This window comes from Arachis hypogaea, chromosome 1 (assembly GCF_003086295.3).
Source record: "Arachis hypogaea cultivar Tifrunner chromosome 1, arahy.Tifrunner.gnm2.J5K5, whole genome shotgun sequence".
NCBI classification, from domain to species: Eukaryota; Viridiplantae; Streptophyta; class Magnoliopsida; order Fabales; family Fabaceae; genus Arachis; species Arachis hypogaea.
Window position 1 is genome coordinate 84,214,713 of NC_092036.1, and position 6,465 is coordinate 84,221,177.

At 36.9% G+C, this 6,465-nt stretch overlaps 1 non-coding gene across 1 annotated transcript; it reads right to left on the reverse strand.

Annotated features, from left to right (window-relative positions):
* Positions 1 to 6,127: 6,127 nt before the first annotated feature.
* On the reverse strand, positions 6,128 to 6,231 carry LOC112715779 (small nucleolar RNA R71). Its single transcript, XR_003159976.1, has one exon. It is a non-coding gene; the product is annotated as a small nucleolar RNA R71 (small nucleolar RNA).
* Between the last annotated feature and the right edge of the window lie 234 nt (positions 6,232 to 6,465).

Consider the following 6,465-nt stretch of genomic DNA (forward strand, 5'->3'; position numbering starts at 1 on the left):
CAAGCTTCCTTTATTGATTTTGTTGCTTCCTTGCCTAGCCTCTTCTTCCCTGAAATCATCCAAACAACTACATCAAAGTCTTGCAAAATTTCATGAGAAATCTTCCATTCATAGCATTCAAGTAATATAACTAAAAACGCATGGAATTTGCATCAAAATCATACTGTTTGGATGGTTCATTGCTTTGTTATTCATTTAACCATTCTTGGTTACTTTAAGCTCAAGAAAATGCACAAAACATGTTAGTCTTGGTGTTCAAAGCATGCCAAGAAAGCATGAATGAAATCAAGAGCATGCTAGTCTTGGAAGCTTTGAACAGAACTTTTCATCACAGTGCTCTAAACTAAGTTTGGTGTCACCCCATGGTGCCACCAATATGCATATAAGGACCCACGAATAGTTAGTTAGTTAGTTGGGATTCATGAATAAACAATTTAATCTTTTCTCATTTTTCTTTTTAATTCTAGCCGTAAATTTCATGTTGTCGTTTTGATATCTTTTCTCATCTTTCTTATTTCGTGTTATTAGGGAAAAGAAAAGGAGCATTGATGGGGATTGATTGGACAATTAAATGGGTGAAGTTCGGCCACTTCATGAAGAGAACTACACACTTGTTCTAATAAGGGAATACATTGGAAAAGGTTGCCATGCAATATTGGAAAAATGGGACACCTAAAAGACCGAGTAACCTCCATCATAAAGTGATGATCCTTGTCTTTTATCCATACATAACCCCAACCGTCCATCAAGTAACCACTCCATCAATCCACACCCTCCATTCTCTCACAACTTCCATATATAAATAATCCTTGTCCCGTGCCCACCTTCATTGTCATAACTCACTCTTCACAACTCTTCATTTCGGCACAAGACATTCCCTCTCACAGTACACACATTTCCCCCTCAATCTCTTCATTGCAATAAAATCCTAAACAACCAAAAGTCTCTAAACCCTTACCACGTTCACATATTAACTCTCGTTCATGGCCTCTTCAAGTTCTAAAAGAAGGAAGGGAAAGGAACCCATGGAGCAACACCCGTATGATGAAAAGAGATTTAGAAGCCTGTACCATGCATTGCAATACGGGTGGATGGTTGAAAAGGAAATCATTTACGAGCTGGGATTTCAAGTGAAGAAAACTGAGTGTCCAGAAATCACAGAGAAAGTGGAAAAGAGAAGATGGGAGCTCCTCACCGATCCTGTCACTAAGGTAAATGCAAACCTCATAAGACAATTTTATGCAAATGCGGTCCGATATGATAAGAAAGATGAGTCATATACAAGCTTTGTGAGAGGAAAGATAGTGGATTTTGGTCCCATGAGTGTCATGAGGGCACTGAAGCTACGGTCCATACAGTTTGAAGAAGAGAATTATCACTCAAGACTGGACAACCCCAATTATGACCAGATTTTGCAGGATATTTGTGTACCCGGAGCTGATTGGGAAAGGGGTGCGGGAAAGAAACCAAAGTTCATCAAGAGAACAGATCTCACTCCTGAAGCCAAGGGGTGGTTTGAACTCGTGAGGAGGTCTATTCTCCCAACTGCAAACAACTCAGAGGTGAATCTCAAGAGAGCCACAATGGTGCACTGCATACTCAAAGGAGGAGAAATCAAAGTTCATGAACTCATAGCTGAAGGCATTAGAAAGATGGCAGAAAAAAGTGACCCAAGAGGAACGTTAGGTTACCCCAGCACTATTTACCGATTGTGCAAGAGAGCTGGGGTGGTGTTTGAAGATGAGGACCCAGTGTGGATAAAAGAAGGCATTCCAATGACTGTCCGAAGGATGAATGTTGCCACATCCCCCTGCCTCAACGGGATCAAAGGAAGAGGCCAGCCCCTCAAATAGTGGAAGGACAAGTCTTAGAGGGGCAAGCACCAGCCACCTTGGATATGCATCAATTGCAGGAAGCAATTGATAGCTTATCTCAACAATATTTGGAGAGCCAACAAGCACAGAAAGAGCTTCAATTACAGATGATGGGGCAGCAAGAGGAAGCACTCTCAAGGTGGATGACTCAACAAGGTGAGTGGCAAAGGCAAATGATGGAACAGCAACTATGTCAAGGTCAACAATGGGGAGAAACATTCAACAGGATGGAACAAAGGCAGAATGAGCAACAAGAGTCCATCCAGAGGCTAATCAACATCCAAGCACATCAAGGGGCACACATACATGAGATGCATCGAAGACAAATAGAAAACACAGAACTACTGGGCGAGCAAAGGGCATTTGCAGAAGGATTTTACATGAGCGAGATAGGGTATCACATAAACACTCAGGCCAGGCTCAGATACCTAGTAGGACAGTGATGAGCGGATAATTTATACGCTTTTTGGCATTATTTTTAGGTAGTTTTTAGTAAGTTCAAGCTACTTTTAGGGATGTTTTCATTAGTTTTTATGTTAAATTCACATTTCTGGACTTTACTATGAGTTTGTGTATTTTTCTATGATTTCAGGTAATTTCTGGCTGAAATTGAGGGACTTGAGCAAAACTCTGAAAAAGGCTGACAAAAGCACTGCTGATGCTGTTGGAATCTGACCTCCCTGCACTCGAAATGGCTTTTCTGGAGCTCCAGAACTCTAAATGGCGCGCTCTCAACGGCGTTGGAAAGTAGACATCCAGAGCTTTCCAGCAATATATAATAGTTCATACTTTATTCGGGAATTGATGACGTAACTTGGCGTTGAACGCCAAGTACATGCTGCTGTCTTGAGTTACACGCCAGAAACACGTCATGATCCGGAGTTGAACGCCCAAAACACGTTATAACTTGGCGTTCAACTCCAAGAGAAGCCTCAGCTCGTGGATAGATCAAGCTCAGCCCAAACATACACTAAGTGGGCCCCGGAAGTGGATTTGTGCATCAATTACTTACTCATGTAAACCCTAGTAGCTAGTTTAGTATAAATAAGACTTTTTACTAGTGTATTAGGAATCTTTGGACCATTCAATCTTTTGGCCATTCGGTCTTTTGACCACGTTTCATATTTGGTCTCAGTTTTGTTTTATTCTTCATCTTAAGAGGCTATTGATCACGTTTTAGGGGGCTGGCCATTCGGCCATGCCTGAACCTTTCACTTATGTATTTTCAACGGTGGAGTTTCTACACACCATAGATTAAAGGTGTGGAGCTCTGCTGTACCTCAAGTTTCAATACAATTACTATTACTTTCTATTCAATTCTCTTTTATTCTTATTCCAAGATATACGTTGCACTTCAACTTGATGAATGTGATGATCAGTGACACTCATCATCATTCTCACATATGAACACGCGTGATTGACAACCACTTCCGTTCTACCTTAGGCCGGGCGCATATCTCTTAGATTCCCCAACAGAATCTTCGTGGTATAAGCTAGATAGATGGTGGCATTCATGAGAATCCGGAAAGTCTAAACCTTGTCTATGGTATTCCGAGTAGGATTCTGGGATTGAATGACTGTGACGAGCTTCAAACTCCTGAAGGCTGGGCGTTAGTGACAGACGCAAAAGAATCAAGGGATTCTATTCCAACCTGATTGAGAACCGACAGATGATTAGCTGTGCTGTGATAGAGCATAGGACCATTTTCACTGAGAGGATGGGATGTAGCCATTGACAACGGTGATGCCCTACATACAGCTTGCCATGGAAAGGAGTAAGAAGGATTGGATGAATGTAAGAAGAAAGTAGAGATTCGAGAGGAGCACAACATCTCCATACGCCTATCTGAAATTTCCACTATTGATTTACATAAGTATTTCTATCTTATTTTATTTTCTATTTAATTATTAATTTTCGAAACCCATAACCATTTAATCTGCCTAACTGAGATTTACAAGATGACGATAGCTTGCTTCATACCAACAATCTCTGTGGGATCGATCCTTACTCACGTAAGGTATTACTTGGATGACCCAGTACACTTGCTGGTTAAGTTGAACGGAGTTATGATCACACCAGGGATTATTAAGATCCCAATTCATCACACCATGATCTCTTTGGGGTATTTTTGATTTCATACAAATACAAAGAGACCAACTTTGAGGATCACAATTTCGTCCACCAAGTTTTTGGCGCCGTTGCCGGGGATTGTTGAGTATGGACAACTGACGGTTCATCTTGTTGCTCAGATTAGGTAATTTTCTTTTCAAAAATTTTTTTTAAAAATCTTTTTCAAAATTTTTCTTTTCTTTTTCGTTTTTCCAAACTTTATTTTCGAAAAAATTAATAAAAATACAAAAAAAATCATAAAATCATAAAAAACCAAAAGTATTTTGTGTTCTTGTTTGAGTCTTGAGTCAATTTTTAAGTTTGGTGTCAATTGCATGCTTTAAAAATTTTTCTTGCATTTTTCGAAAATCTCATGCATTCATAGTGTTCTTCATGATCTGCAAGTTGTTCTTGACAAGTCTTCTTGTTTGATCTTGATGATTTCTTGTTTTGTTTTGTTTGTTGTTTTTCATGTGCATTTTTCGTTTGTTAGAGTCCATGCATTAAAGATTTCTAAGTTTGGTGTCTTGCATGTTTTCTTTGCATAAAAAATTTTTCAAAAATATGTTCTTGATGTTCATCATGATCTTCAAAGTGTTCTTGGTGTTCATCTTGACATTCATAGTGTTCTTGCATGCATCATGTGTTTTGATCCAAAATTTTCATGTTTTGGGTCATGTTTGTGTTTTTCTCTCTCATAATTAAAATATTCAAAAATCAAAAAAATATCTTTTCCTTATTTTTCTCCAAATTTTCGAAAATTTGAGTTGACTTAGTCAAAAACTTTCAAAATTAGTTGTTTCTTACAAGTCAAGTCAAAATTTCAATTTTAAAAGTCTTATCTTTTCAAAATCTTTTTAAAAAATTATATCTTTTTCATTTTTTTTCTATTTCTCAAAAATTTCAAAATTCTTTTTCAAAATATTTTCAAAATCTTTTTCTTATCTTTGTATCATATTTTCGAAAATTAGCTAACAATTAATGTGATTGATTCAAAAATTTGAAGTTTGTTACTTTCTTGTTAAGAAAGGTTCAATCTTTAAGTTCTAGAATCTTATCTTGTAGTTTCTTGTTAGTTAAGTAAGTAATTTCAAATTTTTGAATTAAATCTTTTTATCTTTTATCTTATCTTTTTCAAAAATTTTATCTTTTTCAAAATTTGATTTCAAAATATCTTATCTAACTTCTTATCTTCTTATCTTTTTCAAATTTGATTTTAATATCTTTTTCAATCAACTAACAAACTTTTTGTTTGTTTCCTATCTTTTGCAAAACCAACTAACTACCTATCACTCTCTAATTTTCGAAAATACTTCTCTCTTTTTCAAAAATTCTTTTTAATTGTTTTAAATTTTAATTTTAATCTTATCTTATCTCTAATTTTCAAAAATTACTAACACCTTTTTAAAATTATTTTCGAAATTCTCCATCTCTTTTCTTATTCTATTTAATTATTTATTTACTAACACTTTTCTTCACCTCTCTTCATCTAAAAATCACAACCCATTCTTCTTCATTCTTATCCCCTTTCTTCTTTTACTAACATAAAGGAATCTCTATACTGTGACATAGAGGATTCTTCTTCTTTTCTTGTTTTCTTCTCTTTCATATGAGCAGGAACAGGGAAAAAGGCACTCTTGTTGAAATTGATCCTGAACATGAAAGGACTCTGAAAAGGAAACTAAGAGAAACTAAATTACAACAATCCAGAAACAACCTTTTAGAAATTTTCGAACAAGAGAAGGAAATGGCAACCAAAAATAATAATAATGCAAGGAGAATGTTTGGTGACTTCACAAAGCCAACGTCCAAATTTGATGGAAGAAGCATCTCCATTCCTGCCATTGGAGCCAATAATTCTGAGCTGAAGCCTCAGCTAGTTGCCTTAATGCAACAAAACTGCAAGTTTTATGGACGTCCATATGAAGATCCTTACCAGTTTTTAACTGAGTTCTTGCAGATTTGTGAGACTGTAAAGACGAATGGAGTTGATCCTGAAGTCTACAGACTCATACTTTTCCCTTTTGCTGTAAGAGACAGAGCTAGAATATGGTTAGATTCACAACCCAAGGATAGCCTGGACTCCTGGGATAAGCTGGTCACTGCCTTCTTGGATAAATTCTTTCCTCCTCAGAAGCTGAGCAAGCTAAGAGTAGATGTTCAAACCTTCAAACAAAAAGATGGTGAATCCCTCTATGAAGCTTGGGAAAGATTCAAGCAGCTGACCAAAAGATGTCCATCTGACATGTTTTCAGAATGACCATATTAGATATATTCTATTATGGTCTATCTGAATTTTTGAAAATGCATTGGACCATTCTGCAGGTGGATCTATTCACCTAAAGAAAACGCATGAAGAGGCTCAAGAACTCATTGACATGGTTGCAAACAACCAATTCATGTACACTTCTGAGAGGAATTCCGTGAATAATGGGATACCTCAGAAGAAAGGAGTTCTTTAAATTGATGCTCTGAATGCCA